The sequence below is a fragment of the Mustela nivalis genome, assembly GCF_964662115.1.
Source record: "Mustela nivalis genome assembly, chromosome: 12".
Lineage (NCBI taxonomy): Eukaryota > Metazoa > Chordata > Mammalia > Carnivora > Mustelidae > Mustela > Mustela nivalis.
This window is the reverse complement of record NC_139031.1, coordinates 95,322,854-95,345,731: the sequence shown is the minus strand read 5'-3', so window position 1 is coordinate 95,345,731 and position 22,878 is coordinate 95,322,854.

Sequence of the window (22,878 nt, the reverse complement as noted above, 5' to 3'; positions counted from 1 at the left end):
TACCATTTCTGGATGTGTCTAAGGAGTGTTTCTGGAAACCATTAACATTTGAATTTGAGGACTCAGTGTCATAGATTGCCACCCTCTGATGTAGATGGACATCAGCCAATCCATGGAGGGCCAGACTAGAACAATAGCAGAGGAAGGAAGGATTTGCCCCTTCCTACCTGCTTCAACTTGTCCTGCTCTTGGACTGGTATTTATACCATCAGATGTCCTGCATCTCAGGCATTCAGATTCACACCAGAATTATACAAACACTTTCTTGAATGTCCAATTTTCAGACTCAGATTGTGGGACCTCTCAACCTCCTTTATCCCATGAGACAATTTCTCACAGTAAAGCTCCCTCTCCACCAATACATATATTCTTTCCAAAGCGTGTGGCCAATTTACTAATGAACATTTGAAATACCTGCACATAAAATATGGAGCTGTTTAATTCATCCACCGTGTACTATGCACTGCACTGGTAGCTGGAATAGAGTGATGAATTCAATCCAGGCTGAACCCTCCAGGATAGAAAGAAAAAGATGGGGCAATCAGGACAATCACAGCACCAGGATAAAGGAGGCAATAGCAGAAGGGGATATAGGGTGCTAAAAGCATAGGGAAGAGGAATCCCTAATATTTTCTGGGGGGAACGAAACCCTCAGAATGCTTCATAGAGGAGGGAGTTGGTGAAACAAAGTCTTAACTAATGAAGATAATTTGGCCACAATAAGGAGGAAAAAAGCTATTCTAGGCTAAGAAATCCATGTGTAAGGACCTATGTGCATACAAGCATGGCACAGTCAGTGGCCTGCAAATAGTTCAGAAAGATAAAAGAGTAGTGTGAGTGAACAGATGGAGAAATAAAGAAGTGGAGCTCACAGAGGACCTTGTATTCATGTGTCTGGAGCTCACCTGAAAAAAAAGGCAACAACTGAAAGGATTGGAACCAGAGTGTGGTAGCTGGACACATGCTTAGAAATGGCCCCAAGTAGTAGTGTGCAGGTCTGCATCATGCTTGGGAAGACCTTCCTTGGGAGCAACCAGCATGGCAGAGCACTGCACTGGGCCAGGTTCAGCCTGAAGGATACAGCCAGGGTTTCAGGTATTGACTGAGGACAGAGGTGGACCATGGGAAGCTTTCAGAAGAGGAAGAAACTGCAGAGGAGAATGATTAGTGAATAACAACAAGTGACAGAGAAGAGACTGGACATCTTGGTGAGATATGGTTGGAATGAAAAATGTGATGATCGAGGCTGGGAAGTGATCGTCTATCACTTTCTTAAAGTTGAATTTCAAATACACATGTAAATAAGACCAATCTTTTCCCAGCTTAAGATTTCATAGTATCATCTTGTACCTAATTTCATGTAATGTATTCCACATACACTAAAATACTCAGAAATGCGTTATTCTCCTGTAGTATACACCTTCCATTATTCTGACTGCTAATTTGATTCATCCTCAAATTCTGGAAGGTCACCCTGCAATCTAAAAGCAGTTTGATTGACAACTAGTCTTTGAGGATGGATTTTAAATTTACATCCTGTGCACTGGGCATATTATTTGGCAGTTGGCACAGATTCTGCTTTTTGTCACGTTGTTGAAGATCTGCTGGTGACAAATTACTTGCACACCCTAACCATCCAAGATTGTCTTTCTTCTTAGGATTTTCTCTATTGTTAGCTCATTTAAATCAGTATTCAGCAGTCAAAAGAGAAAATCAGATATTCGTCGGATTAATATCTGTTGTTTGATTAATGTTGTTCTCACTTTTATAGGTCTTGTTCAGCATTGATCAAGCAAGGAATCATTTCATACCTTTGTTTTATTATATCCCCTTCATTTTCTTTGCCAATCAACTTCCAAGTGCAGGATCTGTTAAAGCTCATTGACAGTATTGCAACAACTCTCTTGTGCAGAAAAATGTCCCTCACCAAAAGAAGGGAATAGATGTTCTTTGCTTAGATAAAGCTGGAAAGTTTGAAGATAAGCTCAGTTAACTAAGCTACATTTTAATGGTTGTTTTGACCTCTAAGAGGTGTTCAAAATATGCTTTCCAAACTTATTAAGTTTCTTTTTCAATGAGTTTGGAGTGGAGTTGGAATTCCCCAGGATTCTTTAAAAACTCTGTCCTGCATGCCGTGTCTGCCTTCATGTTTTCCTCACATCTGTTCACCAGTGACCTTCCTTCCAAAAACTATCTGCAATTCCTCATTGTCCACAGAGAAAAGGCCATCCTCTTTAGTAGACACCCACAATTTGTCACAACTCCCTCAGAGTTCGACCACATTACTCTGATACCGTATTGTTCGGCCATAGTGATCAACGCTCAAATACTCCATCGATGTTTGCATAACACTCTGTGACATTTCCTCTCTTTGGAATGCCTTTTGCCTCTATGCACAGAGAAACTCATACTAAGCCTTTTATTCATGACACAAAGAAAGCTTTCCTCTATAAACCCAATGTTTTCCCTTCTTATAAAGGCAATCTAAAATCTTTATCATAGACTACAGAGCCCTTAAATGTCCCTGGCTGCCTCTCCAACCACATTTTCTGGAAATGCACTTTCACCAACCCAAAACCCCTCCACTTTCATTCTCTTTGTCTAAAATATTTTTTCCCTTTATCTAAAATTATTTTTCTTTTTATCTAAAAATTATTTTCCCTTTGTCTAAAATATTTTTTCACTGCTTGGCTTACATTATGTACTCCTTCACTCCATTTAGTCTCACTTGAAATACCTCCTCTTCTGAGAAGCCTTCCTTGACCACCATTGACTACTCTATTGGGATAGCATCTTCTCTGGGTCCTTCTTCCTTAAACATTTTCTTTATTTTTATTTCCGATTACCTCCATATTTTATTTTTTGGTGTTTTTCTCTCCAATGAGAATGTAAGCTCTGCCATGGCAGGTACTTGGACACATGTTTATTTTGATTATCTGTGATTGATCTATCACAGAAGAGTTCTTGGCTTACTAAATATATTTGTTAAATGGAAAAATGAATAAGTGACTTAAGAAACCATGAATTAGAAAAAGTAGATACCACTTTACCAGGCTTTCCCCTTACTGTTGTCATTTAGAATACAAATATATATACCTAGAGACAAAGATAGAGATTGATAGATACAACCGAATTGTAGTGGACATTGAAAGACTTTCTTGCTACTTGACATCTATTAAAATATGTTTGTAGCAACAGCACCTCATTTCCCACCATATTCAGTGTTGGTAAGATCATCCAACAGGTTGGCCTGCCCCACACAAGCCAAGACAGAAGCATCTGAACCAAACTGTACCAACTGGATTCCTCTCCCAAGAGGCTTTTAATCTCAAACAGAGCAACATCTTACAGGAAAACGGAAATAGTCTGACCTAATTTCATCTCGGTGAAGGGAATTCCTGATGCTTTCTGGTTTTTCAGCTATAATTGAAAAATATTTTCAATATTTTTGAAATATATTTTATTTCAATATCATATATATCATATATCAATATAAAATATTGAAACATATTTTCAGTATTTTCAGAAAAATTGAAATCTGTGAATTTATGGTACTGTAATTGCTTTACTAATCTAGCTCTGGATAGTTTTTGCTGCTGGTAAACAAACAACTTCTAGTTGTTTATATCGTATCACTATTGTGCATGTCTATGTGATACATTGAGAACTTCAGATGTGGTAAGCGCTGTATTTATCTTTGAAAATATTCCATTTCTTTCTACCCAGTGAGGCATATAATATGCTCTTAATAACTTTGCTAACAAAGTTTGTTGAATAAATTCCCAGTCACATAATCATCATTTATTTACATTTAGGATAAAAAGAAAGCTATTCCAGAGGGGACCTTTAGATAGTTTTGATAGAAATGACAAACTTCATCAAGGGAAAAGTTTCAGTAACAAATTAATCATCATTTATTGAGAAAGTGATAATGTGCCTACAATTTTTTGAAATGAATAAGAGCTGGGTTATATTTTGAATTTTCAATCTCAGTAAATTCACATTTTCTTTCTTTTTTTTAAAAGATTTTATTTATTTATTTGACAGACAGAGATCACAAGTAGGCAGAGCAGCAGGCAGAGAGAGAGGAAGGGAAGCAGGCTCCCTACTGAGCAGAGAGCCTGATGCGGGACTGAATCCCAGGACCCAGAGATCATGACCTGAGCCGAAGGCAGAGGCTTAACCCACTGAGCCACCCAAGCACCCTCACATTTTCCTTCTTGATCAGAAGTTCTTAATTCAGACTTTTAATTATAGAAAAAACACCAAATTCATACAGTGTATCATATAGGTATATAATAAATTAAACTGTTGTCTAAATATTATGCTTGAGGCATAACTCTTACACATAAGGTTTGTATAACTTGGGAAAAGCACTTAAATCTCTGAGCTGCAGTTCCCTTGGCTATAACTGTTCTCAATAATATACCTACTTAGATAAATGATAGTGTGGATTAAGTGAGATATAATACAAGGAAAGCAACAACCAGAGACCTTGACACATAATAAGGAAAGCTTCATTAATAGTGCATTTGTGCACATAGGTTATGTGACAGAGCAGAAATACTGTGCTCCATTTCTGACAATTCTACAAATTAATACATTTTTGATGAACGTATAAAATCAGTTTTTAAAATATCAGTAGTATAGATGTCAAATATATAGAAAGATTTTGTGTTCTTTAGAACAGGAAAGAAATTACTGAATTCCACACTGCATTAATTTTGCTCTCACTTAAGTGGTTCAACTCCATGACTTTATGATGGAATTAATATGGGTCTTGGTTTCTATTTTATTTGCCATGTGGTTCAAGAAGTTATGGGGCACCAGAAGTATACAACATGAGAAATGGGATTGTTCAAAATACTTTGCAATTCAGACAAAATAAATTCTCTCATTCTATAATCTCAAAACATAATCTGTGTTGCCTATCAATACTGTCAGTGTTCCAAGTTGTTGTTAGATAGGTCATCGTGACATCAGAAAAATGAGGGTAGGGGCACCTGGGTGGCCCAGTGGGTTAAGCCTCTGCCTTTGGCTAGTCATGATCTCAGGGTCCTGGGATCGAGCCCCACATAGGGCTCTCTGCTCAGCAGGGAGCCTGCTTCCCCCCTCTCTCGGCCTGCTGCTCTGTCTACTTGTGATCTCTCTCTGTGTGTCAAATAGATAAATAAAATATTTCTAAAAAAGAAAAGAAAAGAAAAGTGAGTATATTGTCCTGGAGAATGGACATCCAGTTGCTATTTTTTAATAATTTTGCCTTCAAACATATTCTCATCATCTTCAGATGTTTATTTTCATAAAAATGTAAATCAGTCTTAAAAGAATGATACCTGAACATTCTTGTTTACCTGAACACTTCACTTTTAGATTGAACTATCAGTAGATTTATTGCACTTGTTTGATGTTTTCTGGGATGCATTTAACAACATATTATTAACAATTGTGAAAACATGATAATAAATTTTATATATTTTATATATAAATTATATATATATAATAGATTTTATAATAAAAGTTGTCCTTTTGGATAAGTATAATTCATTGTATTTCTAATAAACACAGCCACTTTTCCTTTTGAAAAATCTACCACCAACTTATACCCACATTTAACACTCGTCAAACCAATCATCTTACCTTCCATCCATGTCTGGTATGTGCTCCTCAGTCAATGAGACAAACTGCCTGAGATTTGTCCGTGAAATCTTGGAATTAGGCACTCATTTAAATCATACTATTCCCAAAACATCTGAATTCAGTATATATTTTGATGCATGCATTCTTGCCTCAAAATCTCTCTCATGGTATCTATTCTGCCCAGATTTTTGAGCAGACCCTTAGCCATTCTCCCAGATTCCAGTCTTTTTTATTTGCTTTGTATTCTTCACATTTACCACCAACAGATCATTAACAGACATTTCTCACCAGCATGTCTTCTGCTCAGAATGAAATAACCCATAGCCAGTTCCACTCAGATTCATCTTGCCTCTCAGATTGTGGAGATCCAGAATTTAAGTGCAATCGCTCTTAAGTTTCTTCTCTCTCTTTCTGCTCCAAGGAGGCTTTACCCCAGGAAGATACAACCTTGCAGGTCCTGGTGCCATCTGAGCCATCTGGCCCACCCCTGTATATGCTGCCCTTTCTGGTCTGGTGTGTGTCCTATCACACATTTCTTCCTTCCCAGATCTCGCCCAAACACAACCAGCTCATACCATTCTACTGCTTTAACTACCTCAGCAATAATTTAATCAAAACATGGGGAAACATTTTTTGACACAATTCTAAAATTCTTAAGATGGCTTGAAAATCTATGTGAACTTGAACAAGAATATTCAACTCTGTACTTTTGGGATCTTCTTATATTTGTATACCTCTCTATTTTCTTCATGAACAAAACTGGTATGATTAAATAGACATTTCCTGTGTACTAATTTGTTTTTTTTTAATAATGCACTTATAATTTCCCCAGCAGTTTAGGGATTCTAATGTTTGCTTAACAGCCACTATAAGACAAACTGTATACTATCTGTTTTACAGAAAATTAAATTTCTGATTCTTAAATGAACATGAAGTCTCAGTGCTGATGATCACTGGAGATTACAGCATGAGTCATATTTTCAGACAAAAGTGAGGATTTCTTTTTAACCTCCAAACTTAAGAAATTTATCCTTGTTTAAAGACTGCACACTGTGTTGTGTAAGCAAATGAATGAAGACAACTAAAACCCTATAAAATCTCATACATAAGGTTTGAAGTTTGAAATTATTACAAATAATTTACACAAATCTTGAAAATTTACCCAACCAATATAGGATAACAAAACTGGTCTGAGATTGTATCAGTCACAAATTTCTGTTTTCAAATCAAAGTCGTTTACATAGAAAACCAAACATAAGGATAAATTGAGAAAAACCTACAAACTTTAAATTCCGATTTTTCTTATGTTTTCTATATTTTAACTACATATGCCTCCTATCTTTATTTCTATACCCTAGATTGCTAACCATACTGTTCATTATTTTCATGAATAAATTAGTACATAATTTACAAAGTTTTGACCCCTCCCCTCAGAACACCATAATGAGATTTTTCATCAATTACAACCTTATGTATGAGATTTTATAGGGTTTTAGTTGTCTTCATTCATTTGCTTACACAACACAGAGAGGGACTTGTGTGCCATGTTGTTCTACCCCATAAAATTTTAAATGAGAGTCTTCATCCATCATATTAACAGTCCAATTAAGAGTGCAGAGCATGCTGTGGATCTACCTGATTTACCTCCCCTGGCAAACAAGTGAACAATATTTCTGGTTAGATTCATAGTATTAAGATTATTGGGGAAACTAAGATTTAAATCTACAGTTCCACTGTTCATAATGCTAAATGTAATGTTTTCAAGCAGGAAGAAATGCATACTGTAATTCTTATCAGGAAGAGCCCTGCAGGAAGGTCTTCTCAGCAGATGTGAAAGCCATTCATTGTCCAGAACTAATTATAAACTATTAAAGATGTGGCATTTTCCAGTGTGCCTAGACCTTTCATGAGGGTTGTGATAGCACCACTAAGTCAATTGATTAAAATACTATCATTTGTCTACATGACTCACTTTCAATGTAAAATGTTTCACGTTATTAGTCAATGGAGTCGACTGCACAAAGCTAATGCTTAATCTCAGTAATGAGCAGCATTAATCAAAGTCTAACGGGACTAATCAGGTTTCAGACAATGCAACCATTTAAAAAGTTGGCTAATGAGTGTTTTAAGTGGAAGCGAGTGATTTTATTCTTAGGTAAAATATCACTATTCATGAGCATCCACTGGAAACATTAAACTCTCGTAGAAAGGCCACTGTTGTAACCTTCCATAATTACCTGTAAAAACTTCCTAGACAATGGTCAGGAATTGAATATAATTGCATAATATGCAATTCTGGTGCCCAGCGGCTTTCTAGACCACGTACCGCCTGTCACACTTCATCTTAGGTTAGCATAATGTTTTTCTCCAGCCACTCAAGGAGGTTGGGTCCACTCTGCATTTGTTTTCTGAGTTTAGCACCAAACAAACAAAAAGAAATGACAAAGTTCCAAATAAATTAAACAAACAGGCTAAAATGGCAGGAGAATAAGACACAAATGAGAGGTGTGGAGTGACTGCATCCAACCTGTGCTCATTATTTGCTTTCTCTTATTTTGTTCTTCATCACTATAGTAGGTTGAACAGAAACCCCACCCATAGGTGTCCCCGGACAACTCTAAATATCCCTGGTACCCTTGAACGTTGCCTTACATGGTGAAAGATGATTAAACTAAGGGTCTTGAGATGGGAAATTCCCCTGGAGATGCCAGAGGAATGTAGTTCTGCAGATACTTTGAGATTAGCTCAAGCAGGACCATTTCAGACTTCTGACCTCTGAAACTATAAGATAGTAAATCTGTTGTTTAAAGACACCATATATATGACAATTTGTTATGGTAACACGGGAAACCAATATTACTGCTCACTCTGCATCTACAGTCAATGCCTGTATATTCTTATGCATCTAAATGTTTTCCCTTTGCATCTTAAAAAATTCCCTTTAAATCAGAATGCCACTATGATCTTCCTCTATTACCTTCTTTATTTTTTTCTTTTTAATTTTTTTAAAGATTTATTTATTTTTAGAGAAAGAGAGAGCACACATGCATGTAAATGGGAGTAGGGGTGGAGGGAGAGGGAGAGAATGAGAATCCTCAAGCAGACTCCCCACTGACTGTGGAGCCCAGGTGAGGCTCCATCCCAGGATCCTGAGATCATGACCTGAGCCAAAATCAGAAGTCTGGCACTTAACTGACTGAACCACCTAGGCACACCATATTTTTTTTTTTCAATTGCCTCTTCTAAATGAATATTGGGTAAACATCTCAGGGTATTTTTCATTTTGCTATTTTCAGGAGAGCTTGGTGGTCTGAGCATTCGGACTTCGGGGAGGTTCATTCTTATTGAGATAGCAAAATTTTTGTTGACAGGAATTAAAGTGATAATTTTTACTGTTCTCTTTTGTTTTCAATTTTACCATTAGACATTGAAACAACAACAACAAAAATAATTTTCATACAGAAGAAGAGATAAATACCCCAACTTGGTATTCGTGGTCCCCCATGTTCTGCTCTCAGGTGCATGGTTCACTAAAAACATTTCAAAAACTAGAAACTAACGTGATCTGATAAAGGAGTCTTAAATTCATTTCTTTCTCTACAAAATTGAGTTTGTGTTGATATACTGTGAATTCAGTTCAGAAAGTGATCTGTTTTTTTTATTTTTAAATTTAAATTTTAATTTTTTGTAAGTGTACAGTTTGTTTGAAACTGTAGTGAAAGAGAGAATTCAAGAACTATGATAACAAAACCATGACCACACTGGGTGCACTGCTAAAGCCATATCCCTAGAGCTGCTCTCACCTCCCTTGAATTGCCTTTCTGCCAGAGTCTCCACTAATCACACACAACAAAAGTTTAAGATCTTGAAAATGCCTGACTTACACTTGCTCAGTCAAAAATCTATCAAGGGTGGATACGAGTTCAATAGCTGATGACTTCTTTCTCTTAAAATCAATGGCTGTTCTTCCACATCCTGGAGGAATTGATTAGATATCACTGATGTCCCTGCTCCAATTCTGATTAGATCATTATCTTAGTGAATAAGAGGATCTGCCTACGAAGGCCACTGCAATACATGATCAGGGTCATCTAGCTGTGTTTTGACCTCATTCACTCTCCATGGATTTCGTTCCTTGTCCTAACATAAAGACCATTTTACTCTAGTGACCTTGATCATAGAAAAGTTTTCTTAGGGTTTCACTTGGATGAAAGCAATGATTCAAAATGCTGACTTAGTCATTAATGCACCAGGTCACCAGGAGTTCATGGTTCTCTACCTTCTGGGTTTATGCTGGGAACACCCTTTAGGAACCCCTGGAGGTCATGCAGGTTCCTGTCCCATGTTCTAGTCAATAATTTTTGAGCAAGCTTCTGGCATGAGGGCTCCTTCTCTAAAGTATGAGGACTGGTCATGCTCAAGATGATGCCAGATCCATCAATCAAAATATCAAAGCATCCCAATGAATAGAATCTGTTTTCACTGACAAGTGAAGAGACATGAACTATGAAGAGGATAGAATTCTTAGTTATTTTGGGCATCTGGGTGGCTCAGTCAGTTAAGTGTCTGACTCTTCATTTCAGGTCAAGTCATGATCTCAAGGTCATGAAATTGAATCCCCATTGGGTTCTGTACTGAACAAGGAGCCTGCTTGGGATTCTCTCTGTCTCTCCCCTCTCTCACTGCCCCTCCTCCACTTATGTTCACTCTCACTTTCTCACTAAAATAAAAAAAAAAAAAACCTTATTTGTGGAGCATAACAAATAGCATGGAGGACAAGGGGAGATGGGGAGGAGAAGGGAGTTGAGGGAAATTGGAAGGGAAGGTGAACCATGAGAGACTATGGACTCTGAAAAACAATCTGAGGGTTTTGAAGGGGTGGGTGGTGGGAGGTTGGGGGAACCAGGTGGCAGGTATTGGAGAGGGCACGGATTGCATGGAGCACTGGGTGTGGTGCAAAAACAACAAATACTGTTACACTGAAAAGAAATAAAAAATTAAAAAAAAAACTTTTGAAAAAAAAAAAAAAAGTCTTAGTTGTTTTGAGCCATTGGTATTTGGGGGTTGTTTGTTACCACAACATAATCTACCCTGTTATGATTGATGTATATACTTATGTGATGACATACACACAAAAGTGAGAAAGTAAGATGAGAACAAGAGTGAGTGAGAATAGTATATTTAGTGAGATAAAAAAGGAATTGAACAGGCAGCAAATAACCAAGAAACAGCAGAGGTATAAATTTCCAATCTTCTCTCCTTGTACACTTCAGAATTATAGTACTAATACCCAACGCCTTTATGTATAATGATCATTTGAACAACAAAATATCTGAGGAGGCCTAGATGGTGGGAGATGAGCTTTTCATATTTATTTATTGAAAAAATAAATGATGATAAGTTCATAATATGAATTTAGACAGCCATCACAAAATTTTAATTCAAAATGGCTTACATATGCACTTTATAAACATTTTTGGACATTAGAAAAATGTAAACCCATATGTATAAAATACATTATTCAATCTTGTAGGCAGTACTTGGTGTGTTTCTGTTTTAACAATTACTGACAACATTCTATTGTCTGCCAGGAATATCTGTTTTTCAGTGCTTCAATGCAGAGGCCACACAGCTTAGTTTAATACTGTCCAGAAGCACACTCCCACGCATCTTGGTGTAACTCTCTTTTCAAACTTCTGTTCTCAGTATGTTTCCCTGGCTTAATCATTGTTCAAAACCTAACTAGCTCCTTGAACCATTGATATTTTGGCTATTCCCTAACTATTTTCCCTACGGCACGTCCTAATCAGAAAACTTCTAAGCTAACCTGCTGTCTTCTTTATTCTCAGCATCGAAAGCAGAGCCTCACAATCTCTTCTGTGATCCATCATCAGCTTGTCTTACAGATAACATGATAAAATGAAGATACCGCTTATAGATGTTGACTGGCAACTGAAGCCAGATGCCCATTCTGACATTATCTAGTCAACTCACTCAACAGATATATATTGAAACCCTTGGGGTAAATACTGGAAAGAGTTGGAATTAAGAGCTGGGTTTTCAATTCCACTAGCCAACAATCACAGTTTCCACAAATGGGACAGATTAACAGTAAACAGTGTCAAGACCAAGACTACAGAGATAAGAATGGTGTTTATTGATTTGCCATTAGAAATGTAGCTTTAAGCCAATCAGAGAAACACAATTATCATATGGTTTCACTCATAGGTGGAACGTAAGGAATAGTGCAGAGGACCACAGAGGTAGGTGGGGGAAATTGAATGGGAAGAAACCAGACAGGGAGACAAACCATATGAGACTCTTGGCTCTGAGAAAAAAAAAACTGAGGGTTGTGGGAAGGGAAGTGGGTGGGGGGATGGGGTGACTGGGTGACGGGCATTAAAGAGGGCACGTGATATGATGAGCACTGGGTGATGCACTCAACTAATGAATCACTGAACATGATAACAAAAACTAATGATGTACTATATGCTGGATAATTGATTTTAAATTAAAAAAAACTTTAAAAGTAAGTAAGTAAATAAATAAATAGAAGTAAGTAAGTAAATAAATAAATACAAGAAAAATTGAAAAGAAGGAAATGTAGCTATCAGGGGCCCTAAAATGCTCAAATCTATTATTCAGTATGAGCTTCCCTTACATATAATCAGGATGGTGATTATTGAGCCAGAATAAATAAATGTAGTTTAAGTTGTACAACAATAAAATCTCATATTACCAAATCCATTATTCATGGCACCCAGATTTCTAAACCAAGAGTGGCCAAAGCTCACTCCTTCCAGTTTCCATCTACAGCTTTCCTTTTCTGGGAACACAGTCTTTCTTCAAATGTAGTTGCAAGAAGATTGGAGTAAAGGATTGATCTAAGCATAGATCTTTACCTGATCTATATTTTTTTGTTCTGCATTTATCATGGAGGATGTTTGCATTTATATAGTAATAACAACATCATCACTTTTACCATCACTATTACCATCACCATCATCACTATTACCACCACCACCATCTTCATCACCATCGTCACCACCATCATCACTACCACCACCACCACAAATGCATGTGGAATGTGTTGATGGTATTTAAGTCTCAGAATTTTAGTGAACTTTCTGTATTTATGTATTTTGGTGGGACACATTTGGCCACCCTTTTTCTCTCTGAAATGTAAATGTCCTGGAAAACTTTCTTTATTCAGCTTTGAATTCAAAAATTCAAGTTCAAATTTTTCAAAGCTATAATATTATATATATGTTATATAATATATATATATATATATATATATATATATATATATATATATGGCACACCACAAGTGCTTTAATAGAAATTTGCTATCTTAATTTAAATTGAATTAAGAGAGTAGTGTCTTAAAATGGTGAATAAGGGCTTTTCTATCATCTTTATCCCCAAGAACACCAATTTTGACAAGAGTACATTTGTGGGAGTTAAGGGGCTCTGTGAGAAAATTCCAGCTCAATGCTGGAGAAAAAAAAAAAAAATTCCAAGTCTGGATACATTGATATGAGTAATAGGAGCAATTTCATTTTATCCGCATCACCCCTTCTTCCAAGGCAACAGAGCTCAGTGCCCAAAAGAGACCTTCTCTAATTAGGTCTGCTTCCATAAAACAAAGCAAGTGGAGGTGAGCAAGCATCCAGCTTTCCCAGGTATATGATTGCTGCGGGAAAGACTCACTTCCCTCTCACCCTGCCCAGAAATCTGAGGCGACTGAGGGGTGAGGAGCAGCTGGGGGAACAGCATCCAGTTTTCTCACAGGGTACAGAAATCATAGTAAGTTCTTAGCGGACTCCATCGGGAAGTCGGCTCATGAGCCATAAGGATTCCTCCCCTGTATATTCCCCTCCCCACAACTCGCCCACAGGCAGCCTCAACAGTCCACATGCCTCACTGGTACACACACTCTGCCCAGAGAGGCCAGTTCCCTGTGTAGGCTGCAGAGAGTAGTAAGAAGGAGCCTTTGCGTATGGCTAGTGAGCATGTACAAAAAGCAGGCACAATACTGCAGGACTTGGAGAAAGGATATAGACCTGAGAATTCTTAAAGACCCTTTGGAAAGCAGGCAGAAAGCTGGCAGAACCTGGCCTGGCTTTGCGAGATTGAGTGAAGGCATACAATTGTAAGAAATCACCCCCAAAAGATAACATGAAGAAGGGGACAGGCACATGCATAGAAAATTTCTGAGAGGGGTGCCTGGGTGATTCAGTTAGTTAAACATCCAACTCTTGATTTCAGCTCAGGTCATGATCTCAGGATTGTGAGACAGAGCCCCATGTGGGGCTCCACAATTGGTCCGGATTCTGCTGGAGAATCTCTCCCGCTCCCTCTGCTCCTCTCTCCGCTTGTGCTAAATAAATAAATAAATAAAATCTTAAAAAAAAAAAAAAGGAAGGAAGGAAGAAAAGAAAAGTTCTGAGAAACACTCAGAATGCATAACAGGGCCACTGGAAGGTATTTCTCTCCTAAAGCCAGTCCATAAAGACTGGTGTATCCTCCTTCAAATGCAAAGACAGAAATGTAAGATCTTAACGAGCATAAAGCATGAAGGAAAAATGACACAACCAGAGGAACATAATCATTGTCTAATAATTGATGCCAGAAATGGAGTTCTGCAATTTGCATAATAAAGAATTCAAAACAGTGAGCTATATGAAAATAGCAACAACAACAAAAAAAGGCAACTCAATAAATACCGTACACAAACTAAATGAGAAGTTAAATAGAGAAATAGAAATAAAAGAAAAAATTCTGGACCTGAAGAATGCAATGGGAGATTTTTTTGGTTTTATTTTGTTTTTGTTTTTGTTTTTAATGCAGTAGACTGTATTAATGACAGCCTTGTTCAACAGAAGAAGGTATCTATGAAGAGGGAGACAATTCATTTGAAAATATCTAGTCAGAGGAAAACAAAGAAACAAGAATGAAAAAAATTAAAAAAAAAAAAAAAGAAAAGCCTACTTGCACTGCAGGAAACCATTAAGAGAAACAACCTGCAGACTGCGGGAGTCCCGAAAGGAGAAGGCCGGGAAGGAGGGCAGAAAGTTTATTTAAAGTCATCATGGCTCAGAGCCTTTCAAATCAGAGGAGGGATTTGAACATCCATGTTCATGAAGCTTATGTGTTCCCCCAAATTTTGACCCAAAGCAAAGTATATTAAAACTGTCTAAAGACACAGTATATTAAAACTGTCTAAAATCAAAGACAAAGAAATAATTCTAAAAGAAGCAGGAGAAAAAAATATCATCACATATAAGAAACTTCAGTGTTTTCTCAGCAGAAACCTTATAGGCCAGGAGATAATGAAATAATGTAGTCAAGGTACTAACAGACAAACTGGCACCCAGGATCCTTTGCCCTGCAAAGGCGTGCATCAGAAATGAAGGTGGGATAAGGACTTTCCCTGACACTTAAAAGCTGAGGCATTTCATCAGCACCAGGCCTGCCTTACAAGAAATGTGGGAAGTTCTTCAAACTGAAATGAAAGGACATGAATTAGGAGCATGAAACTAAATGACACATCAGTCAAGGCAAATATGCAGTCAAATTCAGAATATGTAATACTGTAATATGGTGGTGTGTTAACCACTTAATTCTATTATAAAGGTTAAAGGACAAAAGCACTAAATGTAACTATATCTGCAATAATAAGTTAATGGATCCACAATATAAAAAGAGGTAAATTGTTACATCAAAACATAAAGTGTGAGGGAAAGAGTAAAAGGGCAGAGTGTTTCTAAGGGATCAAAGTTAGATTGTAATCAGCTTACAGTAGACTATTATAGCTATAAAATATTTTATGTAAGCCTCATAGCAACCATAAAGCAAAAACCTACAGTAGATACACAAAAGATAAAGAGAATAGAATCAAAGCATATTCACAAAGAATACTCAATGGGGGAAGGACGGTCTTTTTAAATAGTGTTGAAAAAGCTGGAAAGTCACATGAAAAAGAGTGAAATTGGACCTCTCAAGCCACTCACAAAAGAAAAGCTGAAATAGATTAAAGACATACATGTAAGACTGAAACTATAAAACTTCTTGAAGAAAGCATAAAGAAAAAGCTCCTTGGCATTGGCCTTACCAATAGTTTTTTAGATATGAATCCAAAGGCACAAATAAAGAAGTAGGACTGCATTGAACATAAAAGTTTTTGCACAAAGAAAACATGAATGAAATGGAAAGGCAACCTATGGAATGGAAGAAATCGTTTGCCAATCACACATTGGTAAGGTGTTATTGTAATACTGGATACATACATTTTAATATTGGACACATATACCCAAAATACATGAGAAACTCACACATCTCAGCAGCAAATAACAAATAATCTGATTTTTAAAATGGGTAAAGGATCTGGATAGATATTTTCCCAAAGACATACAAATGGTCAATAGATAGGTGAAAAGTTGTTCAACATCATTCATCATCAGGGAAATGCAAATGTGCAAAAGAGACCCTCCATGAAATACCACTTCCTATCTGTTAGAAAGGCTGTTATCCAAACAACAAAAGTTGAGGAGTATTGGCAAAGATGGGGAGAAAAGGGGACCCTTTTCTGCTGGTACAAATGCAAACTGGTGCAGCCACAGTGGGAACCAGCATGGAGCTTTCTAAGAAAGTTAAAAACAGAACTGGCATTTAATCCAACAATCTCACTTCTGACATATATCTAAAGGAAACTGAGTATTTCTATCTCTCTCTTTTTTTTTTTTCTGGAAACAGTATTTCAAAGACATATCTACACTCCCATGTCCAGTGCAACATTACCCACAATAGCCAAGATGTTGAAACAGCCTAAGTTTCTACTGACTGGTGAATGGTTAAAGAATAAATTTAAAAAAATATATATATATACATATATATATACACACATAGATATAATATATACAATGTAAAATTATTTATATATATACACACATTGAATAAGTTTTAGGGATTTAATGTATAATTATATTATATATTAAATGATTTATATTAATTATATTTAATATATAATATGTTTAATAATAATATTGGTTAATAACATTAATTATTTCCCTAATAATATTATTTCTTTACTAATATAATTTCCTGTGATTATATATTATTATGACTATTAAATAGTTGTTATTAATAATATTAATAAAATTTAATATGTCACATGTAATTAGTACATATATTTGTGATATATATAATTAGTATATATTATATATATAATTTATATATAACTAAGGGTTTAATATATAATATTCCTTATATTTATATATAAACATATTAAAATATATATTTATTAAATGTATTAAATATATTATTTATAATTACATATAAATATAAAGAATATTTTTATTTAAAGAATATAAATATATATGATGAATGGTTAAAGTATATATATATATATATACACACACACACACATTTTTTTAATACACACAAACATTGAATAAGTCAAAGGTAATTATGTCAGGTGATGAAAGCATTCACTGACCTTATTGGGGTAATTATTTTGCAATATATATATTGCAAAATATTATATTATAATAATAAATAGCAAAATATTCAATATTTAATATATTTCATATATAATTACAATATTCAATATAAATATTATTGTATATATTTTAAATTTATATACAAAATATATATTTATACTTTCAATTTATATAATGCTATACGTCAAATATATCTCTTTAAAGCTGGGGAAAGTTTCTTTTTAATAATAAAATAAATTGGCCTAAAACATCAAAAATTCTAATGTAACCATCTGCTTAGTTCTAAGTGGAATAGTGATAGAAAAAGAAATATCGTTGGGAAAACAACTCAATAATACAAGTACAAGTGGCACTATACATTTCTTGACTTCAGTATGAAAATGAGAATTTGAAATATTTTCTAGGGAAATAAGCAAAATTAAATGTCATCTGGATTTTTCCATATTTCCATATTTGAAATCTTGATAATTGATTTTGTTACTGCTGTTTTCCCACATTTGTAAGTTTGTATGTATTATTTTAAGAAAGTAAATATTCCTCCATCCTGAATCAATCAATGTATTTCTGTTCTGACTTTTATTGATTGCATGGATAATATTCTAACAATAAGAAAAGAAATAATATGAAGGAAATACAGCCATTCAATATATTAGCTCTTTTACTTTATGCCATGAGTGCATGCATTTTAACCATAATAAAAGTTATGGCATTGCTTTTCTTATGCTTTTTCATTTCATATTATACTTTTTATTTTATGTTATAACAGACACATATTCATGTTAGCGTATAGTCCTTACAGTGCCTACAATGTCACAATATTTAAGTATCCTTTTAATATTGTGTTATATGTATGTACCATCATTTACCTAATCCCTTATCATTCAACATGTGTTTTCACTTTTAATTTCTAATACAAAAATAATGCTGCAAAATCTATATGTGTGCTATATATTTTCCGATTTTGAATTATATTCTTTGGGTAAGGTTTCTAAGGGAAATGATTTCAGGGTACAAATTGATAGGGGCCTTATGTTTTACATTACATATACAATAATGTACACATTCTCCCACAGTTTATCATGGCTCTATTTTTTTCTTTTTCACTGCAGTATTTGCAATACTGTAAATATGTCTCCACCTTTTTTTCAAAAATTCTTCTCACTTGTATCTGCCTGGCTCTAGGGAATGCTCCACTCAGCTCTATTAACAGCTTCATGAGGAGGAGGTAATTTTCCCAGCAGTTCCCACTCCTAGGGATTGTGTTTTGAAACTTTCTTCTTGAAGAGACTGTCTTGAGGAAAACATCTTTCCTTGAGTCTGAGCTTCTAAGAGTGGGAGGATCTGTCCCAAATTTAGAAGTTTTCACTTAGCAAGCCTTTCCTTCCTGACTCTGTGACAACCCCTGAACTCTGGACTCTGGTTTACTAACTAAAATGCTGTAGTGTAATTCCTGCTATGGAGGAGTCTACATGATGGGAATTACACAGCTGTGACCCAAGTCACCAAAGTATCCACGGACGTGGGCATGGGCATGGGCATGGTCTCCAAGAGCAGCCTCAGAAGAGTGGGGCGCAGCCAGCGGCACCTCCTCACCTGCATGTAGGAGGGGCAACATCCCAGAGAGTCGGAGTCTGGAGGAAGCCGTGCTTTGAGGGCCAGAGTGCTGCATCAAGTCAAGTGCTGATGGAGCAGTCATAACTAGTTATTTTTCCAATGTGGGAATTTGTGTTCTCCAGAAGAGGGAGAAAAATGCAATTCAGGTTGAATCAATGGCAGGATTAAAAGTTGGGATGATATTGATACTATCATCATTCAGATCTGTCCATACTTTTTCATTTAACCATGCAGTGTTATAACATGTACTATTATTATCGCTATTTTGCTGATGAGAACACTGTGATTCAGAGAAATGAAGTATGGCATTGAGTTATAGATGTAGACCAGACTACAGCTAGCCAAGAGCTGTTGAAAATTTACCTACTGCTCTTTTTCAGAGAGCATTGAGTAGTAGGAGTATGAATCATTTATATTCTTCACTAGGCATTTCATTTTATACATCTTATTGAATTGCCTCATTCCTTTCATACCTATTGTTTGCTGAGAACACTTAACATAAGGTCTACCCACTAGCAAACTTTTAACTGTACAATACAGTACTATTAACTATATGCCCAATGTTATAGAGAAGATCTCTAGAACTTAATCATCTTGCATGATTGAGTACCTATTGGAGAGCAGCTCCCCTTCCCCCACCCCACCCCCTGGCTGCCGACAACCACTACTCTACTATCTGCTTCTGTGAGTTGGACTATTTTTGATTCTTCATGTGAGTTGAATCATGCAGTATTTGTCCTTCTCTATATGGCTTGTTTCACTTACCCTAATGTCCTCAAAATTCATCCATGATGTTACTTATGGAAGGATTTCCTTCCTTTGAATGCACAATAATATTCTATTATATATAGGATAAATATAACATAAATTCGTTCACTAGGGGCACCCGGGTGACTCTGTGGGTTAAAGCTTCTGCCTTTGGCTCGGGTCATGATCTCAGGGTCCTGGGATCGAGCCCCACATCGGGCTCTCTGCTCAGCAGGGAGCCTGCTTCCTCCTCCTCTCTCTCTCTCTCTCTCTCTCTATCTGCCTGCCTCTCTGCCTATTTTTGATCTCTGTCAAAATAAATAAAAATAAAATATTTTTAAAAATTCTTTCACTAATGAACATTTATTTCCACACCTTGGCTATTCTAAATAATGCTGCAGTGAAAATGGGACTGCAAATATCTCTTTCAGGTAGGGATTTCTTTTCCTTTGGATAAATACCCAGACAGGAGATTGATGGATGATACAGTATTTCTACTTTTTACTTTTTGAACAACCTCCATACTGTTTTCCAGAGTGACTGCACCATTTTACATCCTCACCAACAGTGCATGAGGATTCCAATTTCTCCACATCCTTACCAACATTTGTTATCTTTGTGTTATCTTGCTTTTTTTGATAATAGGCCTCTTACTTTGTGTTTATTACTATATTTTTATTTAATGCTTTCACTAACTTTGTATATATCTTTATTTATTAAAATTCCCTTATATATAAACAAACAGTATAAACAAATATAGCTTGTTTTTTTCTCTACAAGTAATACACATTTCTCTTTACATATATTTCTAAATAATATTGGTGTCTAGTTATGTGAACATTTAATTCTCATCTTCTAACTTATCACTACCAGATGCATTAATGCCTCTGTATCAGGCCACCATAGTCTATATGTTATCAGGCTGCTGCTTTTCCTTAATGCCCACTTACTGTTTTATGAAAGAAATACAGGATCATATCTTACTGATAGTTAAGATCTAACACCGGGGGATGAAGGAAAAAGAGCAGAGTCAAAATCATTCCAAATGTCCTCAAATGCATAAAGTAGAGAGAACCTGGTCTTCTGAACTATTTCCAACCTTTCCAAACACTAATGAGCTGATCAACACAAGCGAGGTTACCACTACCAGAAGGGAGCAAGGAAGGTCAATGAAATAATAATTCTGAACATAGAATATATACATGCAATTATTTGCTTTATAAAGTTACTCAGCAGTTCGTTTTGGAAATAGGCTTTTTTAAAATTTATTTATTTATTTATTTATTTATTTATTTATTTATTTGAAGGAGAGAGAGTGCAAATGCATGAGCTGGGAGAAGGAGAGAGAGTGCAAATGCATGAGCTGGGAGGAGGAGAGAGAGAATCTCAAGCAGACTCCCCTCTGAGCACAGAGCCTGTTGTGGGGCTCAATACCATGACCAAAATAAAGTCACAACCTAAACCAAAATCAAGAGTTGGTTGCCCAATGGAATAAGCCACCCACGTGCCTTGGAAATAGGCTGTAACATCTCAATCTTTATCTATTTCTAATAGCAGCAGGCTTCCTATCTGCCAGACATATGTAGATGCATCGTACCTGAGACCTGATACTTTGTCATGATCTTCCTATTTTATACCACTGGGTCAAACATCTAGTGCATGGCAGAGCCAAAATTCAAACTCAGTATTCCTGGCTGCAAAACCACATTCTGCTAATCACATATATTGCTATGCACAGAAAGATGCAGACAATAAATTAAAAACTCTAAATAATCTTATGAAAAATGTTAATCCCACCAGACAGATCCATAATTTTATAATTCGCTGTCAGCATTTGACATTATTACCACACGTAAAGTTTTGTTGCCTTCCAAATAATTAGTACACTTGAAACAATGTCATAAAGGTATTAATCACTCTATATTTCCCAAATAATGTCAAGTGCTCTAGCGTTTGTTACCAATGGTACAGTGACATTAGAATTTTAAAATCAGTATTTTGAAGAGTCTAAGTTGATGTCAGAAAAGTTAGCAAAGAAATACAGTTATAGCTCTTTTCCCTCAAGCTACTTTTGTTCTCATTATAGAAGAAATATTTTCTAGGTGGAAGTCACCCCAGAAAAAACCTTGCCAGCCTAATGCAGTATTTTGCAATTACTTAAGTGAGATGTAGGCCCCAAATTAGGAAAAATTTAGTATGACTCCAGTTTTAGGGACCCACAAAGACAACTCTCTGTATTACTTTGAACAGTGTTCCTCACAAAATGCAGCCATTTCCCTGCAATTACCTTAAAGAACAAGACCAAATGTCCTTATTTAACCTGAAATTATAGATGAGTGGAGAGAGTGGTCTCTCAATCAGAAAGACCTAGATTTGATTCTACAAGGGTTTTTGGGTTTTGTTTTCCATAGATACGTATGTTCTGGAGCAAAAGAGTGATTTTTGTAAGCACTAGTTCCTGCATCTGTCCAATGAGTATACTACTCATTGTACTGTGCCTCCCACAAGGTTATTGTGAAGTTTGGAGGTGGTTGATTCCTTAAAGCACCTAACTCAGAACTTGGCACTTAGGAAGGTCTCTTGGGCAGATAATGCCTGCCCTTCATTTTGCCATTCTCTTTATGTCCTTCTCCTCCTCCTCTCGCTCCTCCCTCCCTTCTACTACTACTACTACTACTACTACTAGTTATCTCCGCTTTTATTCCTATCCTTATCATCACCATCTATCATCACCATCACCACCACCATCCTTATTAGAATCACAATCATCATCGTCACACCATCATCATCATTCTTCCGTATTAAGTACTTATTCTGTTCTAGGTACCATGCTGAATATATTACAAACATAATTTCACATTTATTCTCACAACAAGATACGCTCTACATGAGGACATTGAGGTCAGAGGCAGTTAAATATTTCACCCAAATTTCCCATAGCTTGAGGATTTATTCCCTTTGACCTCTTAATGTTAGGGTATCCCAGGGCTTTAGGATTGATACTTTCCTGCCAAATTTGTCTATCATCCAGCACATCTATGTAGTCTCATAGTTTTAGATATCATCTGTACATCAATAACAAATACATATGTGTGTATATATCCCAGCTCAAATAATTTCCCTAAATCAAAGACCCATGTAACCCTAAAATAAAATACACTCATTTATGTCAGTCTCTGCTCATAACCTGAGTGTGGTTTCTTAATTCAGAGCATAAGAACATTGGTCTTGCTCAGGCAAAGTTGTCTCAAAGCTTTAAAACTCATGCATCCTGTCACTTAGGTCTCTGACCTTGCCATATACCTATTTGTCATCACTAGGTCTGCTCTTACCGTGAAGGTCTCTTTGTTCTTACTTGAATACTGCAGGAATTTTG